Raw genomic sequence first — 25,885 nt, 5'->3', positions numbered from 1 at the left:
GCGGCTTGATACTGAGCATGCGCAGTACAAAAAACCGCATCCGGCGTCCATAGGCTTGCATTGTGAATTGCGCCACATTGTGCCGGATCCGGCGCGATGTGTTTTTTTCGCCGCACAAAAAAAACGTGCCAGGCAACGTTCCATCCGGCCGCCGCATGGGCTAAATATGCCGCATCCGGCAAAAAACGGACGCAACGCAAGGCCATGCAGCACAATACGGCGCTAATGCAAGTCTATGCGGGAAAACACACAACCGGCGGAAAAAAAAACTGTTGCTTTTTTCTGCAGAGCGCCGTATTGTGCCGCACGCCAAAAACCGGATGTGTGAAAGCAGCCTTAGATTACTGGGTGCAGCCGTTCTGACACCATCTGCCTTTTTAGACATAGCAATGAAGCAGAGCTGGGAGAGCTGTCTCTTCAACACCAGGCTCTCTTTAGAGATTGTACATTGACAGTGAGGTGTCAATCAGAGGAGATGGCGTGCTGGATACCTGTGTGCATGACATTGTAGTCCCAGCAATGATAAGGGCCTGCTACTTAAACAAACAGATCATACCTTAACAAGACAGGAATCCCTGAATTCTGTGTTAACCCCTGCAGCATGCTGGCTTAAGCTCACATAGCAAAAACCTGCTAACAGGGTTCTCTTTAAGTTTTGCAAACACAAACTTTGCAAATAGATTCTCCAAAAACCCTGGACCCGCACGTTGCTGTGCACTCTGTAATGTGTAGGGGTTTATCTGTGGCAATTCTTTTGTCCTACTCAGAGACGTCCATCATTACATGTAATTGGACACAAAAGAAAACTTTGCGATCTTTTTTCTGTGGAAAAACATTTGCTTAAATCACTAACCTGTGTGCAGCTCCATAGACTATATAGGTACATGTTCTATCCATGAAAAACACAGATATAGCACACAGGTAAAAAACAGACGTCTGAATGAGGCCTAAAGGGTGCTTTAAATGCTGCGACATCGCTAGCAATATATCGTCGGGGTCATGGTGTTTGTGACGCACATCCGGTGTCATTAGCAACATCGCAGCGTGTGACAGCTAGGAGCGACTCCTTTTCATAATATCGTTGGTGGTGCATGCCGCTGGTTGTTCGTCGTTGCTGCGGCATCACACATCGCTGTGTGACACCACAGGAAAGACGAACATCTCCTTACCTGCGTCCACCGGCAATGAGGAAGGAAGGAGGTGGGCGGGATCTTCTGCCCACTCATCTCCGCCCCTCCACTTCTATTGGACGGCTGCCGTGTTACGTCGCTATGATGCCGCACGAACCGCCCCCTTAGAAAGGAGGCGGTTTGCCGGCCACAGCGACGTCGCAGGGAAGGTACGTCTGTGTGACTGGTGTAAGCGATGTTGTGCGATTTGCCCGTAACGCACAACCGACGGGGGCGATAGCGATATCGCAACGTGTAAAGTGCCCTTTAGTGTCTGGTTCTTTACGTGATCCCGATTTATCAGAATGGCATACCGCATTTATAACTAGATTATCTGTTTTAGGTTTAAACGTTTCATTGCATTAACTTTATTTCTGTTTGTTTTTTTTCTAGGAAATGATGTCCAAATTTTACAATTTCTCCAATTGTAGCACCACATCTGAGGAGCTGGTTCCCGTCTAACTGAAAGGTAAATCACTACATCATTGATTGTCTTACTCTATGAATCTGAGCTGCGATACACTGAAGGATGCACGTGCAGAGCGCTTTGTGTGTTATTTGCCCCAATGGCGGGGATAAGCCTATTCAGATCTGGTTTAGCTACTTGTCGTCTTTTTCACGCCTGCAGCATCTTTCGCTATCGGTTAGTAATTGAAAACCTGAAACTCGCCATTACTTTCCTATATCCCCTTCTTATTATATTCTATAGCAATCAATTCGGGAATCTCTGTTTTCTCCTAAGAAAAGCCTGTTATTGTCCTCTACATAATTCTGACCATCGAAAGCAGTTACATGGTAGACCAACATCCTGCGTGGCGGTGCCTCCTATATATGACGAAGGTCATTTAAAGGGGCTTTCCATCATCTGTCATTTCCACAGATGGAGGTGTGGGGCTCTGTTGACCAGACCTCAGCGGCCACCAGCCAGGTATCGCACTGATCATGCGCAAGACCTGGCAAGCGCCTGTTTACCTAACTCATATCACATGCATTTGCTAATTGTTATTGTCATTATTGTCTTCCCTATTTGTGGTCCCCTCTCCTTTGTTTCAAGTCATTTACTCTTTATTCTCCTATTCAAACTTAAAGGGAATTTGTCACTAGGATTTTGCCATCTAATCTGAGAGCAGCATAATGTAGGGGCCGAGACCCTGATTCTAGTCATGTGTCACTTACTTGGCTGCTTTAGGCTATGTGCGCACGTTGCGCAATTTTATGCGTTTACACTGCATATTGCACTGCAATGTAAACGCATGCATCCTGCGTCCCCAGCACAATCTATGAAGATTGTGCATAATCTATCTGCACGTTGCGTTTGAGAGCGCAGCAATTTGCATGCTGAAATTTTGTTCCAAATCGCTGCGCTAAAAAAAGCAACATGTCAATTATTCCGTGTGCTTTGGATGCTGCTCCCACTCTGTCTATGGGAGAGGCTGCATCCAGAGCGCATGAAATCGGCATCTATTCTGCATCCATTACGCAGTGTTTCTGCAGCGATTTGAAGCGTACATGCACTGCCAAATCGCTGCAGATTTTTCAGCATGGACACTACACAACGTGCGCACATAGCCTTATGTTTTGGTAAAAATTAGTGTTTTATCATTAGGAAATTATCCTAGGAGGGCTAGTAAACCTGCTGCCACTTAGTTCTCCATATTTATTAGCTCTGTATAACCTTGTTCCACCACTGATTTGGCAGCTTTCTGCCTATGCACAGTGTTCTCAGAAAGTTGTCAATTCCAGTAAGTGACACATTGCTGGAATTAGGGTTTCTGCTGCTCTCAGATGTAGTAGAAAAAAAACACCTGGTGATAGACTCTTTCTTTAAGAATATTTTAAAATGGTAAAAATATTGCTTCATAATTATGATTATTCATGTAAAGTGCTATAATAGCAGCTGAGGGCATAAAACGGCAAAATTCACCTTTTGGGATGGTTCTGTGATGCTCCACATGATAGTTTAATTGTCCTCATCTGGAAGCGTTAATGGGTTCTGGAAATCTTCCCACTCTCTCCCTGCTGGAGCCTGTACAGGCAATGACTGTGGGATAGAGTAGTCATGAGCCACTTGGGAGGCAGCCTAGGGATTCCTGCAAGTGCCACTGCATGTATAGACCATGGGGCGATTTACTAATCCTGTAAACTTAAGGCTCCCATGTACATTCTTAAAGGGGTTGTTCACTACTGAACCTCCGTTTAATGAGTTCAGGACCCTATTTGAAATACCAGTGTGTACTCGTCTCTTGCAGCAGCCCTGCTCCATCGGTGTCGCTTTTCCCAGAGAGTGACGTGTTTTGTCACATGACTGCTGCAGCCAATGAGTGGCCTTTTGTCACCTGCAGCTGTCAATCTCCTCAGAGTGGACATCCGCACTGACAGAATATTGATGAGCTGCAGCCAAACAGGGGCCGCTGATTAGCTGCAGCCTGCACGCCACACAAGTCATGGCACTCCAGGAACAGCTGCACCAACATTGCTGGAGCAGGGCTGCTGCATGAGGCGAGTATACACTGTTTTTATGGTATATGGGGTCCTGAATTGATTTATGTCCAGAATTGAGCAAATACTTTAAAACTAGAAAGTCTTAAAACTCATACATTTCCCTCTTGCTCCTGGATGATAATTTTGGCTGTTTATATAGACCAGTGTCTAAGTCTCCTTTCTGATTAGCTTACAAAGTTGCCAAAATTGTTTACCAAAATTTTGGCATAGTTTTGGAGCACGGTGCTTTATTTGAAGTCTTTATTACTGGAAGGAGAGACCTACAAACCGGCAGGAGCTCTATGGAAGAGGAGAGTTAAGCTAGTAGGTGGGCCTCTAAACCCCATCCTGGATGGGCCTTTATATACCCCACCGTGGACGAGCCCCTATCCCCATTTTTACCACTTACTTTGGCAATGCCAACATGTACTTGGACCTGTCAAAGCTATTTTGAATTGAATTGAGGTGGGCAGAGGCTTTGTCACAGTGAAATGGGGGAGGCTAGGTCACAGAGCTCTTTGTGAAGGTGGGAGAAGACCGGACTGGAGGGACACAGTGTCAGGGGTAAAAGGCAGACTGTGGAGAAGAGTTTTACAATAAGGCCGGGGCCACATGGGCACTAATGCGATCCTCGCATGACACTCTGCCCACACTGGCAGCACAGCAGGAGCCGAGTGTCATGCGAGTGTCACTGCTACTGAGGTCCGATCATGCGATCGCACTTCAACTGCGAGGGGCAGGCCGGCGCTGGGAAGGGGTGGGCCAGCACAGAGGAGGGGAGGGAGGGATTTATCTCCCTTTCTCCTTCGTTGCTGGCTATTGCCATTCTTGCCCTCCACTCGTAGTACACCAGTGCACCACGAGTGCAGTGCAATTTTTCTCTCGCCCCATAGACTTGAATGGGTGCGTGAGAAACCAGTATCGCATTACAGTCGCAGCATGCTGCGATTGTTTTCTTGGTCCGATTAGGGCTGAGAAAATAATTGCTCATGGGTGCTGACACATAGGCATGTTTCATCGCACTCACTCTGATTTTCATGCCGTGTGTCTTCGGCCTTAAGCTCCTGTTTTCTGAGATTTGCATTCAGACAACCTGTCTATATGTCCTAATAATGGGGTATTTGAATGTTATCTGGGGGAATTCCATATTCTTGACTTTTTTTCTATATAAGCCTTCACTCTTGAGGACTGTGTATTATGTATTTACACAATCATACTGTAAGGCCATGTTGAGTATTTGGTGAGTTTTTTTTACCTGCGTATTTGTAAGTAGAGATGAGCGGACCTGTGGAAGTTCAGATTCGCCAATTACAGCCAGACTTTAGTTTAAAAGTTTAGTTCAAGACCTGAACTTGACCCCGGATCCCAAAACCCATATAAATCAATAGGGACCCAAACTTTTTTTGCTGTAAAATAGTCATAGTCCATTTTTTTACACGTCTTTTTTTTTAGGTATGCACAAAAGTGCGGTCCACCGCAGTTTTTGCACTTTTGAAAAGATGGACACCAATGAACAGAGCCTGAATGAAGTCTGAATGCTGCCTCATTAGTGAATGGATCCATTGGGGGTTTCACCTGTATCACGTATTTCGGAGATGTAGATGGAAACCCTGATGTAAGTGCTCAGGATAGAGCACAGGGTAAATGTGAACTGATCCAAAATATTCTGTACACTATATTGCCACCAAATAGCGTTCAACTGAACCCACAAATAAACAAGTCCCCACTCAGGTCCGTCATCTGTTAATGGAAATAAGGGGGGGTTCCACGTTACTGGTAGCACAAATTGAAATCCAGCAAAATCTGCGCTCTCAAATCCAAAGGTTCCCCTCCCATCTGAGCACCACAATGGGCCTTAACCACAGTGAACATCCACATGGTTCATAGACTGTCTGTGACTGGCAGTCCGTGCTGTGTTTAGGTTTATGTGACCCCATTTTCATGCTATGTCCCCTTTGCAAACCTAATCAGTTCTTGGATACTGGATATTACATATCAATATATTGATGAATTATTGCCATTGTTACTATTGTGAATCTAATGAAGTAACCATCACCAGGTACCATATACCAGTATATTGATCAATTGTTATCCCATGATCTATACACCACTATCTACGGACTCACAGCGTGTAAACCCTCCTCATCCTTGTGTGTTTTGTACTCTGTAACACTACATTTTTAATGTGTTCCATGTATGTTTTTGCACTTTTGTAACAATTTTGCTTAAATAAAATATCAATTGTTTAAGATATGGGTAATTACTCCTAGTCGGTTTTGAGAAAAAATATTTTGCATTGTTGTAGTGAACAGAGCCTGTTTAATTTACTGGCTGTGTGTTTCCAAAAGCACAAGCTGGGCATTACAATGTACTGGGCATTACAAGGCCTTATTCTTAATTTTTAATTCTGCAATGTTCACCACTGCTTTTAACTTTTCACTGGTGTTTTCCAGAGACAAAATTGTTACTACACCCGTACATGACTTCCCAAAGGAGTGTAATTTCCAATCTGGAGTTAGAACACAGTTTAGTGGTAAAAATGTAATAACTTTTTCTTCACCGTCCAACAGTATAAAATTTTCTGACACATGTAGTGTCATATGCTCACTGCACCCCTAGATTAATTCATTGAGGGGTGCAGTTTGTAAAATGGGGTCACTTGTTAGGAATTTATTCTGTTCTGGCACCTCAGCGGCTCTGCCAATGTGACTTGGCACCCGCAAACCATTCCACCTAAATCTGAATTCCAATATGGCACTTCTTCCCTTATTCACTTTGCACTGTGCCTTTAAAAGTAGTTTTCGACCACATATGGGGTATTGGCGAACTCAAGAGAAATTGCACAACAAATTGTATGGTCCATTTTATGCTCTTACCATTGTGAAAATGAAAAATTTGGGGTTAAGCAACATTTTTGTGGTAAAAATGTATTTTTTTTTTTTTTTTTTTCATTTTCACGGCTCAACATTATAAAGTTCTGTGAAGCACCTGGGGATTCAAAGTGCTCACCACACATCTAGATAAATTCCTTGAGGGGTCTAGTTTCCAAACTGGGGTCTGTTTAGGCTCATCAGGGGCTCTCCAAATGTGACATGGCGTTAGCTAATGAGTCCAGCCAATTTTGCATTCAAAAAGTCAAATAACGGTCCTTCCTTTCAAAGCCTTGCCGTGCACCCAAACAGTAGTTTTCCACCACATATGGGGTATTGACGTACTCAGAATATATAACACAACAAATTGTACAGTGCATTTTCTCCTGTAATCCTTGTAATAATTAAAGATTTGGAGTTAAAGCAACAGTTTTGTGGTAAAAATTCATTGTTTTTTTTTCTTCATGGGTCAACGTTCTAAAATTCTGTGAATCACCAGGGGTGCTCACCAAGATAAATTCCTTGTGGAGTCTAGTTTCCAAAATAGGGTCACTTGTGGGGGCAGCTTCACTCTTTAGGCACACCAGGGGCTCTCCAAACGCAACATGGCGTCCGCTATCTATTCCAGACAATTTTGTGCTCTAAAATTCAAATGGAGCTCCTTCCCTTCTGAGCCGTACAATGTGCACAAACAGTAAATTTCCGCCATATATGGGGTATCTGTGTACTAAGGATAAATTGCACAACAAATTGTACGGTGTATTTTCTCTTGTTATCCTTATGAGAATGCAAAATAAGATTTGGGGCTAAATAACATTTTTGTGTGAAAAAGGAGATTTCGGATAAACTTTTAACTTTCTAACAAGTAAAAACTGTTAATTTATTTAGATGTGATATAGACATGTGGTAAATGTTATTTTTTAACGATTTTGTGTGACGCAGCTCTCTGGTTTAAAAGCAAAATAAAACCATTAAAGATTCGAAAATTGCGAAATTTTTGACAAATTTCCTATATTTTTACAAATAAACTCAAAATCGTCATCCTAAATTACTCATGAACAAAACAATCTCCGAATCAGTGGGATCCGTTGAAGCGTTCCAGAGTTATTACGTCATAAAAGTGACATTGGTCAGAATTGAAAAAATTGACCAGGTCATGAAGGTGGTGGATAAAGAGGATAAAAGAGTTGTCCCATGAATAAAGTAATAATAATAATATTTCACTTATATAGTGCCATTAATTCCATAGCATTTGAAGTACATTTTAATCGATAGTTCTTGGAATAATCATAAATTGAACAATTGGATGTGTTAATCTGTAAAGCAATCCTTGTCATCTTGAGGCATCTTGGTCAGTCGAAGCTCCAGGTGAGCTGCTAGTCTAGACATTGCATGGCCTGAATACCAATAATGCTGAGTAAAAGAAATATTCCATGTATTAGTTAGATGGTTCGCACATGTATACTCGCAGATGAGGAAGTCTGTGCTCTCAGCCTGGATATGTGATCATTACTGAAATTACCACACACAAGTTCATAGATGGAAACGAAGCTGCACAATTTCTACAATTTCCCGTCTTCCTGTTCATCTCAACCGGCCTGACACAAGTAGTCACAAGTATGTTGTGCTCAGTGTCCGTCTCCTGCCGAGATCACACTTAGAAGTCTTTATTTTTATCAGAATATACGGTATCTTCTGACAATGACTTTTACTTCAGGTTATACAGTCCGCTCAGGAAGTCCAGAGGCGTAAATCACCACAAAATGTACTTGTGTTGTGGTGGTGAATCAACAAGTTCCTTCCTTCTTCATGGGTTTTCTGTATTGCCTTGTTCAGAACCAAAACATACACTAAAATCATGGTGATTCTAAACTGAAGAAGTACAGACGAGTAACTGAATAACATGGGACATAGGTTTAAAGGGAACCTGTCACCAGATTTGGTGACTATAAGCTGCGACCACCACCACTGCGCTCTTATATACAGTATTCTAACATGCTGTATATAAGAGCCCAGGCTGCTGTGTAGAACGTAGAAATCACTTTATAATACTCACCTAAGGTTCAGTGCAGACCAGTCGGATGGGTCTCTCTGTTATCCGGCGTCGCCTCTTTCGGCCATCTTTGTCATCTTTTTGAAGCATAGGTACATGAGACACGTCCTACGTTATCCACACTAGCTGGCATTGAGTTCCTGTGCAGGCGCACTACAATACTTTGATCTGCCCTGTTAAGGTCAGATCAAAGTGTGCCTGCGCAGGACCTCAATGCCAGCTAGTGTGGATGACGTAGGACGCGTCATGCACCCAGGTTTCAGAAGAAGGAGGGCTAAGATGGCCAAAAGAGGAGGCGCCGGTACTGGAGAACAGAGACACCCATCCGACCAGTCTGCACCGCACCGCCCCTTAGGTGGGTATTATAAAGTGATTTTTACGTTCTACACAGCGGCCTGGGCTCTTACATACAGCATGTTAGAATGCTATATATAAGAGCCCAGTGGTGGTGGCCGCAGGTTATAGCCACCAAATCTGGTGACAGGTTCCCTTTAAAGCTATGGAATGAAGAGTCCCATAGGCTGGGAATGATGGCACTTACAGAGCTTTTCCAGCTTACTTTCATAGTAGTCTATGGGCATACTCTGCATAAGAATAACAAAATGAGTGTGACCCCCCCCCCCCCCACCTGCCGCTCCAGTTTCACCGCCAGTCATTGTCGACATTGCTGCAGTGGTGACGTTACGACTACAACATGTGACTGCTGACGTTATGCCAAATTGACGGAGGATATAGGGCCTTTTTCACGCAGTCATTGTCAAGGGTAAACACATGCAGCGGTCAAACAATCGGCAAGAATTTGCATGCCTGTTGTTTATGCCGTCTTTCATGGCTTTTATGTTTTTTTGGGAATGGTATATCTACTCGTATAAATGAGCATCTGCTACTTAATAATAATAATAATAATAATAATATTATTATTATTATTATTATTATTATTATTAATAATAATAAAAATAGGATGGGAGGAAAACACGATCGCACAAGTGACCCCAATAATGGAATATCGACATTGTAACCTATAAATGCAATCTGTGAATGCTAATCAATTGTTTATATTGGCAGTCGTTAGTCCAATTTATTAACCTGTCGATAGCAAATTGTGTGGCCAGTGGGGATCACTGCGAGTGGCGTTTCAGACGCGTGCTGCAAGATGTAATATCTGTGATCACCCTAAGTGGCTGCTGGATGTCTCCAGAAGCGGCTGAGAAACCAGCCAGGCCCTGATGGTGGTCAGTTCCCAAACACACTACGTCCATGAGCGTGTGCCTTGATGATTCAATGTGGAAATGAGATTGCGGTGTGAGATTAATTAGAGCGTATATATGTTTATGTAAGGAGCAACATCAGGCGTCTCCTGGCTTGAGCTGGCAGCTCTCATTTCTGTATTAATAAAAGTCTTAAGTTTTAAAGAAAAAAAGTTTTTAACAAAGCTCATTTTGGAGGTGAAAGACAAAAACCCATGAGTAAGACTAGATGTTAAAACACGTAGGTTCATAGACTGTCCCTTATACGTTTCTTTGTTTTGTGATGAATGCTTACAAGGATTTTAATATGTACAATTTTGATGGATTTTCAATAAAGGAGCACGATTTTGAATTACTTGGACTACCACTGGATTTTTGGCATTCACCTCCATTTTCAGTGCGGCTGCTCCTGCCGGAACCGTGCGGTCCCCTAGAGAATATCCTGTGAAGCGCTTCATTATTGAAGGAAGCTGACCATTTTTCTTTTCCTTGCACATTTTGCTTAATTGTGGGGGAGGGGGTAGTGTTTTTTTTTTTTTTCTTTCTTCTTCTACTCGTGTACATATGCTCAAGTGTAGGTTCCCTTGTACATGGGCCGATAATCAGCTGACGGAGCGTTTGTATCACTTTGCTTACAGATCACTGTCAGCCACCAAACCTTCTCGGCAGCACATCACATTGTGTGGAGCAATGATATGCAACCTTATGGGCGCTGAGTGATGTACATTAGTCCCTGGAAAAATACATTCAACTGTGCCTTTATTTTACAGCAGTATTTATTCTGCTGTCAGGTCGTGAGGTTTATTGTTTCAGGACATTTCTGCTTCATTCACACTCCAAAAAAACAGCGACTTGAAGAGTATGTGCACAGGATCCACACATGCAGCATGTTATCTTTTGTGGAGACGCGAGTGTTGTCCGCAGGAGACCGCAGCTGCCCGTGCACACGATCAGGGGCCGGGCCGCTGCAGTCTTACGCTCTGTTCTCCCCATGGAGAACACTCGCATCTCCACAGCATGAATTGATATGCTGCGGCTTGGAAAGCCACATGTCAGTTTACGTGGCAGAGAAAAGGAGCACAGCGGGCAGGAGATTTCTATAAATCTCATCCACTGTGTTTCTACTGTACAATGCTGCATTTTGGACTTTCCAAAACGCTGCTAACACTGATTGTTTGCATACAACTTAGGCTACATGCGCATACTGCGTTTTTTGTTGTGTTTCTCGCTGTCTCCCTCTCTCCTCCCCTTACCCCCCCCCCGTATGTGATTGGCTGCAGTCAGAATTACACCATGCTGAGTGACAGCTGTGTGACTGTGGTTCTGTCTGCACTCACAGCTACAAGTCATGTATGGCAGCTCGCTGTGACAGAACAGGGATGTAGTAGAGCTGAATCGCCGTGGGAGATAGTGTGGATTACGTCGGACCTGGAGGGGTGTTTAAGGGTTAATAAAGTGGTGAAAGAGGGGGCTTTTTATTTTATTTCAAATAAAGGATTTTTTTTAGCTGTTTGTGGTTATTTACTTTCACTTACAGATTAGTGATGTGGGGTGTAACCTAGGGCTTAGTGGCAGCTATGGGCTGCCATTAACCCCTTATTACCCCGATTTCCACCGCACCAGGCATTCGGGAAGAGCCGGGTCCAGCACCTGAATTGGCGCATCTTATGAATGCACCACTTCTAGGGTGGCTGTGGGCTGCTGCTCTTAGGCTGGAAAGGGTCAAATACGATGGCCCTTTCCACCCTAATAATATCAGCCCCCAGCTCTCTGCTGTATCTTGGCTGTTATTAGAAAAATGGGGGGGACCCTACGTCGTATATGTATGTATATGTATATGTGTATATATATATATATATATATATATATATATATATATATGTATGTGTATATGTATATATATATATATATATGTATGTGTGTGTATATATATATATATATATATATATATATATATATATATATTATACCGTATTTTTCGCTTTATAAGGCGCACCGGATTATAAGACGCACCCCAAATTTAGACATAAAAAAAAGATAAAAAAAAAAAAGAAAAATGGGGTCCGTCTTATACTCTGGTGTTCTCTTACTGGAGGGGGGCAGCAGTGGTGGTGAAGTGGGGTCACAGGAGGCAGAGGTTGTGCTGGCAGGTGCGGCGGATCAGTGGCAGCGGGATCCGTGGTGGCAGGTGCGGTGGCGTCCGTGGTTGCAGGTGCGGTGGCGTCCGTGGTTACAGGTGCGGTGGTGGCAGGTGCGGTGGCGTCCAAGGTGGCAAGAGCCACGGGGTCCGTGGTGGTGGTGGCGGCAGCAGCGGTGGCGGGTGAGTCGAGCAGCAGGCCGGTGCAGTGAGTATCCCTCTGTCCGCGGTCCCGGTTCAAATGATGGCACCTGGATCGGCGCATGCCCAGATGAAGCTCTCATCCAAGGGCTCCATCTGCGCACGCGCTGACTCCCGGAGCAGCGCGTGCGCAGATGGAGCTTTCATCCAAGAGCTCCATCTGCGCACGCGCTCGCTCCCGGCGCCATCATTTGAAACTGGGACCGCGGACAAACTGGGTAACTTGTTGCACAGCCGCCCACCCCGCATGCACAGAGTGGCAGCCAGCAGGCTGCCCGCCCACCCTGCGTGCAAGTGGCCCGGGTACCTGTGCTTGCGTGCGGGTGCCTGTGTGAGGGCGGCAGCCGGCTGCCGCCTGCACATAGCACCCGGCTGCCGCCCGCACATAGGACCCGGCTGATGCCTGCACGGGCACCCGACTGCCACCCGCACACAGCACCCGGCTGCCGCCCGCACACAGCACCCGACTGCCGCCCGCACACAGCACCCGACTGCCGCCCGCACACAGGACCCGGCTGACGCCCACACGGGCACCCGACTGCCGCCCGCACACAGCACCCGGCTGCCACCCGCACGGGCACCAGCAAAGCACTCGACTGCCGCCCACACGCAGCCACGGGTACCCGGCTGCCACCGCACGCAAGCACAGGTACCCGGCCGCTTGCACGCAGCCACAGGCACCCGGCCGCCCAATCGCCGCACAGACAGGACACCCAGTTACCGCTATATTCGGATTATAAGACGCACCCCCCATTTTCCTCCCAAATTTTTGGGAGAAAAAGTGCGTCTTGTAAAGCGAAAAATACAGTGTATATGTATGTGTGTGTGTGTGTGTGTGTGTATATACATATATATGTGTGTATATATATATATATATATATATATATATATATATATATATATATATATATATATATATATATATATATATATATATATATATATATATATATATATATATATATATATATATAATATAATATATATAAATTTTTATTTTTTTTTTTAAATAAATCAAATAAAAAAAAAAGCATGGGATCCCCTCTATTTTTCATAACCAGCCAAAATACAGCTGAGGGTTGCAGCCTACAGCTGCTGCTGTTCCTGTGCTGGATATGAAAAATGGGGGACCCCACGTCATTTTTTTTTTTTTTACCCCCAAAAAATTAAAAAAACAAACAAAAAACAAACAAAAAAAAAATCAGCTAGCCACGCTGGCTATCACTCTATCAAGCTATTCTGTTATTTCTTTCTATCTGTTCTTTCTTACTATCTAATCTATATGTTCTTATTATCTATCTATTTCTATTTGTTTCTATCGATCTAAAAAATGCAATAACAAAAATGCATGAAAAATGCACCAAAAATGCACCTACATTACAAGAGGGTTTTTTTTTTTTTTTTACATTTCTAGACTCTCTCTGACAAGGTGCAGTTTTGGTTGCTGTTTGCATGCAGAAAAAAATGCAGCGTGCGCATGTAGTCTTAAGCCTAAGTTCACATGTCCAGTAATCCTGTTAAAATGTATGTAGCAGCAATCCGTTTTCAAAAAAGTTGTGCAAACAAAAGTGTTCTGCCTGTGAAAAAATTATTTTTGTAGGATCCGTTTTTTTATAACATGGAAGTCTATGGAAAACGGATCCGTTGATTAGCCATCCATATTTCTTTCATTTGTCAAGGATCCATTTTTTTGCTTATTGAATCAATTTCAAATGGAAGATAAATAGCTGTCCGTTAACTGATCCATTTTCCATAGACTCCAATGTAAACAAAATAATAAAAATATCCAGCTGAAATCTGTTTTTTAAATACGGACAAAAAAGTTGTGTTTGCAGAATTTTTTTGCCATCGGATCTCTGCAGGATCTGTTCTAATGGATGACGGCAGGACACGTGAACTCAGCCTTACTCACCGATATACCTGTGAGGTTTTTTTAAGCATAGGTTTCAAAAAAACTCCAGCAGGGTCTTCTTTGGAGGCGTTTTGATAGTTGTTTTGGCAGCTTTTTTATATAACTGTGTATATATGTAGAGTAGTGAATGGAAGCCTCTTGAAGAAGGGCCATGCATTTTGTTTTGGCCGCTTCACAATAGTAAAAGCCTGAACTGGTTAGGCTAGGTTCACATTTCCGTTGTTTTAAATCTGTCAGGTCCGTCAGCGACGGATCAGTCGTTTTTTAGTTGTCAACTGATGCAACAGATATATTTTTCACAGTATTACTTTCACAGGAATCCTGTGAAGAAACTGATCCGTTGCATCCGCTGTGCGCTTGTTTTTTGATGGATCAGTCATGATCCGTTTGTGTTTGGGACAGCCCAGTGCGTGTGCCAGACATGCTCAGTTGAGCATGACGGAATCCAGCGCTGGATTCCGTCGTAAGACGGATTACGATGGAATCCAGCACCATAGACATACATTACAAGCGTGACGGACTGCGGCGGATTCCTGCGTGGTGCGTCAATTTTGACGGCCAGAAAAACGTTACATTCTGCGTTGCTCCCGCCCGGCGTTCAGTCAAAAAACGACTACAAAATGGATACAGCCGCACACTAAATGCCATCAATGTATAAGGGAACTCTGGTACTGCATTACTGCTATATAAAAAAATGAGATTTTTAGTTTATGAATTGGCCAATGCATGTAAGCCCGGAAACCAACGGCAAGGTAAATCTCAATGTTCTGGGTACCTAAACTAAAATGCTACTAGCTAGGTTAAAAACATCCATGTCCGGGCAGCTAGACTAAAAATCTAACTTGAAATGCCACTATCTGGACTAACCTCCAGTCAAAAAACTACTGACCGCGATGCAGCGGATGCAACGCAAGGTCATCAGTCACAATCCGCCACTAATACAAGTCTATGGGACACAACCGAATCCGCTAAACGGATAGCGTTGTTTACCATAGGTGCGGATTGTGACTGATACATTTTAACGGAAGTGTGAACCTAGCCTTAGAAGAAGCGCAAAAATGTTAAATTTGTGCACAGCGTGTCGTTTTGACATTGCAGTATAAATATTAGCATTTTTTGGGTGTGTGATTTTTTTTTTTTTTCCTTCCTTTTATGCTAAATCCACCTAAACATGACGTGGTGTGCACATAACCTGAGGTGTTAACAAGATACTCCTTTATTGGTACTTGACTAGAGATGGTGGTCCATGGTAAATGAGCATAGAAGTCAGATCCTTGGAGGTGCTTGTCCTGAGCTGTGTACATGCAGCGTTTGTGCGTATTCAGCGCTCTCATTCTGCAGGGGTTTACGGGGTATGGCTGTTTATTATCAGGTTGTGTTGGATCCCACCAGGTCCTGATCTGTCTGCACCAGGCTTGAGATTGGGGTGGAAAACCTGACGAGGGAACTTGTGAATTCTCTAACGTCAACAAAAATATTCTTTTGTCCAAGCAAAAAATCAACAACTTTGTCCCTTTCACTTTTTGCTTGCTGCAGCAGCCTCAGCAGGAAAGCAGGAGGAATTTTCGAGTGCCCCTCCCTGTTGGTAAAGGGGGAGGGTCACATCCCTCAGCTCAGCACTTACCAGCGGATTTGTGTAGCTAGTTTGCCAGCTGTCACTAGGAGTAGAGGACACAAGATAAGCTCCTATGAAGGAATGTCCTAGCCTAGTTTGCACTTTGCTCTTTCCATAGGACCTAATATGTATATGCGGCGTGAACTACAATACTATGGTGATCTCTGCACAAGTCTGGTTTAGGATCTCATCATCTGTTTTATAATAAAAAGCTCGATATCCTGGTCTAAAAATGAAGAGGAAAGCTTCAAGCAATATTGATTGTGAGGAACAGAAATGAGGATATTTTGGTTACATTGGCAGTGTCAAGTTGAAAAGTTGATTAGTTACTCAGCACCTGTAGGAGCATTGCTAATAGTGAATAATGAAATGGGTAATGTCTGGTATCTCAGCTTTACCTGACAATTTTGGGAACTCTGCCATCCATCTAATGTGTATGAGATGTTCTATGGCCGATATAGAGGAGGGAGGTGCTACTGGATATCAACATGCCTGAGCCTTTTATTCTTAAGGCTGTGTGCGCACGTCTGCGTGTTGCATGCTTTTACGCTTCGTTTAGAACTGCAGCGTAACTGCATGCGTCCTGCGTCCCCAGCACAATCTATGAATGTGCATAATCCAACCGCACCTTGTGTTTGAGAGCGCAGCGATTCGGATACTGAAATTTTGATCCAAAACACTGCGTTCTAAAAAGCAACATGTCACTTCTTTTGTGCGTTCCGGATGCTTTTCCCTTTCTGTCTATGGCAGAGCAAGCATCCTGAACGCATGAATTCCACATGAATTCTGCATTCAACAATGCATCCTGAACGCAGCTTTTTGGCTGCATTCTGAAATGCACGAACGCTGCGGAAGATTTGGCACCGCAGAACACAGACGTGCGCACATACCCTAAAGGTGGCCGTAGGTTACTCTGGTATGCATGCACATGCGAGTGCACGTGTTTATGGAGGGTATTGGGAGTGCCCAGCTGATGGGTATCTATTAGTCCAGTAATAAGATTCAGACTGCCCTAGTCCAGCATCCACTGTGGTCCTCCATGGCAGACTGACTGCCAGCGTCCTGCTCTTACTACACACTTACATTAATGCTTAGTTTTTTATAACTATATTATATAAAAGACCTTGGTAAGACGACAGGTGATGCATGTAAAGATAAATGTTAAGTTTTGCACTTAGCTAGCATTCCTTCAAGAGGGACGTGTTATGTGATTCATGCTGTCCAAACCACGGGCACCAAGAATTAGAGCCAGAGTGGACGATTGCAGCCAGGTAGGTATATTTTACTGTAAAAAGCTGCAGTATGGCCGAAGAAATATCGCTATAAAAGCCGGCCAGGAACTATGGTGAAAAGCGAGACACATCCGGCCTTTACTCACGGCGCTCTAGGTGATTGACCGGTCTCTCCCAATGTATACAGATAGGAGAGACCTGTCAATCACCTCTCGGGGTGCTGGGAAAAGATAAAGCTATATTTTTCTCTGAAATGCTGGAGCTTTTCAGAGACAAATATACTTCCCTGCAATATGCAGCCAGGCTTCCATATTATGCTGCCTGTGGCTTGAGCAGCATGAATCTAATGACTGGTTCCCTTTTAAATTTAGGCATTGCTAGAGCCAGGTGAGTGCCCCTCACAGAAATAAGTCCTTCCTAGTACCATCCTTAATGTAAAAAACTGTAATAATACCCTCTTCATACTAACTGTACTAATAGTTGCCCCACTTTTATCAATGTTACATTGTTGTGTGTGTGTGTGTGTGTGTGTGTGTGTGTGTGTGTGTGTGTGTGTGTGTGTGTGTGTGTGTGTGTGTGTGTGTGTGTGTGTGTGCGTGTGTGTGTGTGTGTGTGTGTGCGTGTGTGTGCGTGTGTGTGTGTGTGTGTGTGTGTGTGTGTGTGCGTGTGTGTGTTGTCAAGTATTGGATTATATTATACAGAAAGCTCTTGAAGATGATTTGTTTGAAAGTCAAAATTAGGCAAGCTTAAAGGGGTAATCCCATCTCCAAGCTTTTATCCCAATATGTAGTAGGTGTAATAATTAATAATAATAATAATAATAATAATAATAATATTAGCAAATACCTCCAATTAGAAATATACTATAGTTCTTCTGATTCACTATGTCACTTACCTCATATGTAGGGCATTGCAGGACCTTAGGTATCCATCGTTACGACCACATATATAGTGACAGTTGCTTGTGGTTGTATCCATGGATACCTAAAGTACTACAATGCCCTGCACATGAGATAAGAGACATAGTGAATCAGAAGAGCTATACTACATTTATAATTGGAGGCATTTGCTAATATTATAATTATTATTGTACCTACTACATATTGGGATAGGATCTTAGAGATGGAAATACCCCTTTTAACCCTAGAACGCGCAAGCAATTCAATCTACCATAGAAAACAAATGACCTAGCAGGCCTGCGAGGCCCCAGGTATGCATTCTAGGGTTAAGTACGAGTGTCAAAGACTTGGCCCAAGTAAATAATAATAATTTTATTCATTTATATAGTGCTATTCCACAGTGCTTTACATACATTGGCAACACTGTCCCCATTGGGGCTCACAATCTAGATTCCCTATCTGTATGTCTTTGGAGTATGGGAGGAAACCGGAGTACCCGGAGGAAACCCACGCAAACACTGGGAGAACATACAAACTCCTTGCAGATGGTGTCGTTGGTGGGATTTGAACCCAGGACCCCGGCGCTGCAAGGCTGCAGTGCTAACCGCTGAGCCAAGTTATGATGTCTAGACATTTCAGAATAGCTCCAAAAAAGGAGGTCTTGTGGGATATTCCTTGCATACAGTAGTTAATACCTTCCAAACATTGTCCAATGAAAGACAGCCACTGCACATTGGTAGGTTTGTATGCGCCTAATGCTCATTGAGTCTCCTGGAGAATGAAGGCTAGCGCACAGTAAGGGGTACTTTGCACGCTGCGACAAAGCTAGCCGATTGTAGCGATGCCGAGCGCGATAGTCCCCGCCCCCGTCGCAGCTGCGGTCTCTTGTGATAGCTGCCGTAGCGAACATTATCGCTACGGCAGCTTCACACGCACTTACCTGCCCTGCGACGTTGCTCTGGCCGGCGACTCGCCTCCTTCCTAAGGGGGCGGGTCGTGCAGCGTCACAGCGACGTCACACGGCAGGCGGCCAATAGAAGCGGAGGGGCGGAGATGAGCGGGACTTAAACATCCCGCCCACCTCCTCCTTCCTCATTGAAGGCGGGACGCAGGTAAGGAGATGTTCCTCGCTCCTGCGGCTTCATACACAGCGATGTGTGCTGCCGCAGGAACGAGGAACATCATCGTACCTGTCGCTGCAGCGAAATTATGGAAATGACCGACACTACACAGATCACCGATTTTCGACGCTTTTGCAATTGTTTATCGGTGCTTCTAGGCTTTACACGTTGCAACGTCGTTAACGGCGCCGGATGCGCGTCACTTTCGATTTGACCCAGACGATATCGCAGTAGCGATGTCGCAGCATGCAAAGTACCCCTAAGAGCTGTGGCGCAGAACTAAAAAAAATGTAATAATGGCTGTGATAGAAAATAGTCTGAATTTAAGACGGCTTGGGCATTGAAGGGTAGATCAAACACGGCCAAAGGTTGTGTCTGAGGTTTGACTAGTCTTGGTGACCAAATGCCGCCTCAGACTAGTCCTCTATTTTTATATGGTAAGGTGGCACCTTAGAAGTTTATTTTACAAAAATAAGTGCATTAGAATCATACACATTAATTTAATGGCAGAATAAGACTCTAAAACTTAACGGTGAAATGTGAAAGTGTTGGGGAACCTGACAGGTTCATTATAACGGTGAGTGTGGTGTACGTAGTACATCCATAATCCTGCGTTTGTCTTTATTTTGATGGTACCTGCAATGTGACTTCTTTATTAATGACTAACAAGGCTATGTTCACACCCTGCATCTATTTTCTTAACCACAGAGATGCAGCGTTTTTGGCTAAAAAAAAATAAACACACCCACGGCAAAAACGCATGCTTTTTTACTACATTCTGCCCAAAGCGGTTTTTAAATCAAATTTATTGACTAGAATGGCTCAAAAATGCTGGCAAAAAGAATTGACATGCTGCATCTTCAAAAACGCAGCCAAAAAACAATGCACAGTGCGGACAGCGAAATAGAAATCTCAGACTTTGCTTGGGAGAAGGAAATGCATGTATTTAGGTGCATCTATGTGACCTCAAAAATGCACAACAAATGCAGTAAAAAATGCGGTGTGTGAAAATAGCCCAAGGTTGACTACAGACCGCAATGCTGATTTATTAGGCAACAATCACAAGACCACAAAAGCCTAGTCTGCACCCTATCTTAAGGGTACTTTACACGCTGCGATATCTGTACCGATATCGCTAGCGAGCGTACCCGCCCCCGTCGGTTGTGCAACACGGGCAATTCACTGCCCGTGGCGCACCACATCGCTTACACCCGCCACACGGACTTACCTTCCCTGCAACGTCGCTCTGGCCGGCGATCCGCCTCCTTTCTAAGGGGCGCTTCACTGCGGCGTCACACGGCAGTCGTTCAGTAGCAGAGGAGGGGCGGAGATGAGCGGCCGGAAAATCCCGCTCACCTCATTGCCGGTGGACGGAGGTAAGGAGATGTTCGTCGCTCCTGCAGTGTCACACATAGCGATGTGTGATGCCGCAGGAACGAGGAACAACCTCGCTACGTACGAGACAACGATTTTTGGTAAATGAACGACCTCTCATATACCAACGATTTTTGTCTCTATTGCGATCATTTAAGGTCGCTCCTGCCTGTCACACGCTGCGGATGTGCGTCACAAACACCGTGACCCCAACGATATATCGTTAGCGGTGTCGCAGCGTGTACATGGCCCTTTAGTCTGTGGATGAGACACAGAATTGTGTTTCTGGGCTCAAAAGAGAATTTGTGTCAATGGCAGAGACCTATGCAATTGCTAACTATTATTAGGTTTTCTTAAGGATGTGTGGCAATCCTGCAATGACATGTCTCTTTCTACATATGAAGGCCACTTCTGTATATAGTGTCTGCAGAGCACATTTGAGTGAAGAGTAATGAAGACATTTTTGTAAATCGGAAGGCGTTTTCGTTACTATGAGAGTGTAAATTAGAAATTGCATCAGAGTAGTAAAGTAAGTCTCTAATGCTCCCAGGAAGTAGTAATTCAGCCATTAATTCCAGGGTAATGCATGTTTATTAATCCATCATCTCAGTTGCACATTGAAGAGTCTGCACTGAAACATTTATGAGCTTTTCTCTGACCATCTCCCATAAGTGGCATGTCCCCCTTTTAATTGTTTGAGGGAAAGTGACATTTGTCTTAAGAAAGCATTTCGAGTGGTAGGGGAGGTGCTACCGGTCATGTTCCCCTAGACTCGGATTAGGAGCTAACAGAGAAAACTCTGCATAACAGGGCGCTGCAAACCATGAACGAAGGAATAGTGTTGAGCGGACCAGGATCCGCAAAATCCGGATCCGCACGGTTCGAGTGCCCGATCTGAGTCCGACCAGTACCCGGGATTTGGGGTGAACGATCCGGATCCTTTTTTTTTTTTTTTTTTTATCCCCTTCTCTCTCTCTCGGATCCCGTTCCCCATTGATTTGTATGGTCGCGGATCCGGACTTCGACGGCAACCCGATCCGGATCCGCCGGACCCGGATTATGACCGATCTGCTCAACTCTACGAAGGAATAATAATTTATTTTATTGCACTTTTCATGTTATGGTGAAGAATCAACAACAAGTGGGACACAATTGTGAAGGTGAACGATATTTATTGCTTATTTTCAATTTTTGTAAAGCATAAACTGAAAATTGGGGCATGCAATATTATTCGTCCCCTTTACTTTCAGGGCAGCAAACTCACTCAAGAAGTTCATTGAAGATCTCTGAATGATCCAATGTTGTTCTAAATGACTGATGATGATTATCATAAATATAAGCCACCTGTGTGTAATCAAGTCTCCGTATAAATGCCCCTGCTCTGTGATGCTCTCTGTGCTTTAAACAGAACACTGAGACTATCATGAAGACCAAGGAACACAACAGGCAGGACCGTGAAACTCTTGTGGAGAAGTTTAAAGCTGGATTTGGTTACAAAAAGATTTCCACAACTTTAAACATGCCAAGGAGCACTGTGCAAGCGATCATATTGAAATGGAAGGAGTATCATATCACTGCAAATTTACCAAGACCCGGCCGTCCATCCAAACCTTCATCTCAAACAAGGAGAAGACTGATCAGAGATGCAGCCAAGAGGCCCATGATCACTCTGGATGAACTGCAGAGATCTTCAGCTGAGGAGGGAGAGTCTGTCCATAGGACAACAATCAGTCGTACACTGCACAAATCTGGCCTTTATGGAAGAGTGGCAAGGAGAAAGCCATTTCTCACAGATATCCATAAAAAGTGTAATTTAAAGTTTGCCACAAGCCACCTGTGAGACACACCAAACACGTGGAATAAGGTGCTCTGGTCAGATGTAACCAAAATCAAACTTTTTGGGCACAATGCCAAACTATATTTTTGGCGTAAAAGCAACACAGCTCATCACCCTGAACACACCATCCCCACTGTCAAACATGGTGGTGGCAGCATCATGGTTTGGGCCTGCTCTTTTTCAGCAGGGACAGGGAAGATGGTTAAAATTGATGGGAAGATGGATGGAGCCAAATACAGGACCATTCTTATAGAAAACCTTTTGGAGCCTGCAAAAGACTTGAGACTGGAACGGAGAGTTGTCTTTTAACAAGACAATGATCCAAAACATAAAGCAAAATCTACAATGGAATGGTTCACAAATAAACGTCTCCAGGTGTGAGAATGGCCAAGTCACAGTCCAGACCCGAATCCAATTGAGAATCTGTGGAAAGAGCTGAAAACTGCTGTTCACAAACGCTCTCCATCCAACCTCACTCAGCTCCAGCTGTTTGCAAAGGAAGAATGGGCAAGAATTTCAGTCTCTCGATGTGCAAAACTGATAGACACATACCCCAGGCGACTTGAAGCTGTAATTGCAGCAAAAGGTGGTGCTACAAAGTATTAACGTAAAGGGGCCGAATAATATTGCACGCCCCAAGTTTCAGTTTATTATTTTTTATACAAGTAAAATATATCTTTGTACAGTGTTAGCCAGTAGAGATAAAAAAAATTGTTTAAAAGAACAGAGAGTCCTCAGTGGTTGATACCTTTTTAATGGCTAACTGAAAAGATGGTAATAATTGCAAGCTTTGGAGACTACTCAGGTCTCTTCATCAGGCATGGTATAACACAAAATCTGAAGAGTCACATATTTATACACAACAGGACTTAGAATAGTGCAGTAAAAAGGTTTTTTTTAAGTCCTGTTGTGTATAAATATGTGACTCTTCAGATTTTGTGTTATACCATGCCTGATGAAGAGACCTGAGTAGTCTCCAAAGCTTGCAATTATTACCATCTTTTCAGTTAGCCATTAAAAAGGTATCAACCACTGAGGACTCTCTGTTCTTTTAAACAATTTTTTTATTTTTTATAAAAGTTTAAAATAAGCAATAAATTTCGTTCACCTTCACAATTGTGTCCCACTTGTTGTTGATTCTTCACCATAACATTAAAATTTTTATCTTTATATTTGAAGCCTGAAATGTGGGAAAAGGTTGAAAAATTCAAAGGGGCCGAATACTTTCGCAAGGCACTGTATTTGGTGTGGATATTCCTGGTGACCATCTACCTGAGGCGCAACATCTTTAGCTCCATGATTGTTTACTCCATTAGTAAAATATTATTGGATTCATATAGTTTTATTTTGTTCAGTTCATGTAAGTCATGGCCATTTTGATTTACAGGAATAGTGAAATATTGCCAGGTTCTTTATGGTACTGTTACGTTATATGCCCTGCATGATGGCCGTCTGGGTCCATTGGGTCAGTGAAAGACTCCCATCTGCCCTGTGCAATGCTGTATATTAGCCATGGTCCATGATGCACCTGTTCAAAAGTAAATTCTTCTACATCTGTGTAGTTTTGGCAGCTATGTGAAGTGACATAAATGACTCATTAGTAAACCTGTATATTCTTGGTAACCCACAAGGTGATTAAATATTTGCATAGTGAAGTGTCTCCATTGAGATTGAGAGCTGGGCCGGCCATGTTTGAACTGTTATTAGGTTTGTGAATCACCTCATCATTACGTGGCCTTCTTGACAATGTAACAACAAACTTCTTCACGTGAAGTTATGTGCGACACGTTCGTTGAATTTCTGGTCACCGGCAAAGCTTTTCTAATCTGCTAGTGAGTTATGCTTGTGTCAGTGTTTTCTCCACCTGAATCTAAAGGCTGGGCTTAGATGAGCGTATGTTGTGCACAATGTACTGCACGTGTATAACGCATTGACCAGTATTTGCCATAGTAGGTGCAAGTGCACCTGAGCAAAAAGCAGGTTCCGAGCTTGGTTGAAATGATCACCCCAGTCCCAGCTACTACCATTACATGCACTGCTCTCAGCCTTACAACAGACTAGAACGGTGCACGCTGTGGTGGGTTTTCTGTTTTTGCACGTGTACTAGTGGTCCGTGTGCTGTGTGCAATCCGATGCACACTGGAAGAAAGTGCGCTTGACTGAATCCAACTTTTCCATGTAGTTAGAAAAAGCCCACAAGGTGTTTTTCTTGACTTGTTTTTTATGACACGCAGCTCCTGCTTCCATCCGTGATCGGGATCATGGGGCGGCTTTCTACTGCGATTCTCCCATGTGTACCTGGCTTGTAGGTCACATACATTAGGTAGACTCTGCATGAATTGAACCATTTGACTACTTGCCCAACAAGGCGTCTGACCAATAACATTACAGACTGCAACAGCGGCAACTGCTGACAAAAAAACAAAATGCAATGCCAAATAATTATTTATTTGCATGGGTAGAAATAAATATTGAGGTGGAGATCTTGAGAAGCAATCAGAATTGGGTGCATTATTCTGATGTATTGCGACAACTGCTTCACTGTTCACCTTCTGTATCCTCACCTATCCCTTGTAGACTGTGAGCCCTCGTGGGCAGGGTCCTCACTCCTCTTGTACCTGTCTGTGTTTTGTATTGTTCATGATTATTGTACTTGTCCCTATTGGGCTAAGTTCACACTTCCGTTCTTTTGCATCAGACACAATCCATCGCCTTGAGGAATTACGGTATCCTGCTAAATATTTTGCAGGAATCCGTTTTTTTCCCCCATAGACTATTAGCGACGGATTGTGACTGATGGCCCTGCGTTGCATCCACCACGTGACGGATCAGTTATTACTGACTGACAGTCAGGCGGGAGCAACGCTGAATGTAACGTTTTTTTGTGTGCGGCGGATCGTTTTTTTACTGTGATCATGCGCACAGTAAAAAACCATGATGACTGTAAATTCAGTTCCAGCGGCTGGAACGATCAGCTGATCGCCCGGCTATTGTGAACGGTCAGCTGATCGCCCGGCGGCCAGCTATTGTGAGCGGTCAGCTGATCGTCCGGCGGCCAACTATTGTGAACGGTCAGGCAGCCAGCCACTGGGCGATCAGCCGCTGGGCGATCAGCTGATCATTCACAGTAGCTGGCCGCCGGTAAACAGTAAAAAAAAAAAACAAACACAATGGATCGGTTTTTTTTGCAGCATCAGTCACATCAGTTGTGCCACTATCTGCAACACATCTGTTGCATCAGTCACACAACTGATTGTGACTGATGCAAAACAACGGAAGTGTGAACTTAGCCTTATGTATACCTCTTTACATGTAAAGCACCATGGAATAAATGGCGCTATAATAATAATAATAATTGTAGAGATGTGCCTGTATTCTGTGGACAGACCCATCAATGTGCACTCTCTCTCATTCTGATTTTTCTGTATAGAATATATTTTTTGGATTGCCATCGTTATGTGGGCACAGTAGTCCTTCCAATGTATGGCTTGATGGGAACCGGTCAGTTGCAATATGCACCCAGAACCACGAGCAGTTCTGGGTGCATATTGCTAATCCCTGTGTAACGGTCTATGTATCTAGTAGCATAAATAAAGAGATCATTAGAAAAAGTATTGCTAAAGATCTTTTATCATATGCTAATGAGTGAGGGGACTAGTTGCAAGGGTGTTAGTTTTTGCCCTCATTCCACTCTCTTAGCATGGTAACACGCCCACAGGAGTGTGCTAACATGCTAT

General features: G+C 43.7%; 1 protein-coding gene across 4 annotated transcripts in view; it reads left to right on the top strand.

Annotated features, from left to right (window-relative positions):
- NCOA2 (nuclear receptor coactivator 2) overlaps window positions 1-25,885 on the top strand; it is a 295,555-nt gene that overhangs the window by 142,890 nt on the left and 126,780 nt on the right. For all 4 annotated transcript variants that reach the window (XM_075353202.1, XM_075353203.1, XM_075353207.1 and 1 more), the window contains one exon: window positions 1,563-1,638. The gene's annotated coding sequence lies outside the window, so the exon portion shown is untranslated. The remainder of the gene's footprint in view (window positions 1-1,562; window positions 1,639-25,885) is intronic.

The sequence above is a fragment of the Anomaloglossus baeobatrachus genome, chromosome 6 (genome assembly GCF_048569485.1).
Source record: "Anomaloglossus baeobatrachus isolate aAnoBae1 chromosome 6, aAnoBae1.hap1, whole genome shotgun sequence".
Lineage (NCBI taxonomy): Eukaryota > Metazoa > Chordata > Amphibia > Anura > Aromobatidae > Anomaloglossus > Anomaloglossus baeobatrachus.
Note: the sequence above shows the minus strand (reverse complement) of the source record. Positions and strands in the feature narration are given on the sequence as shown.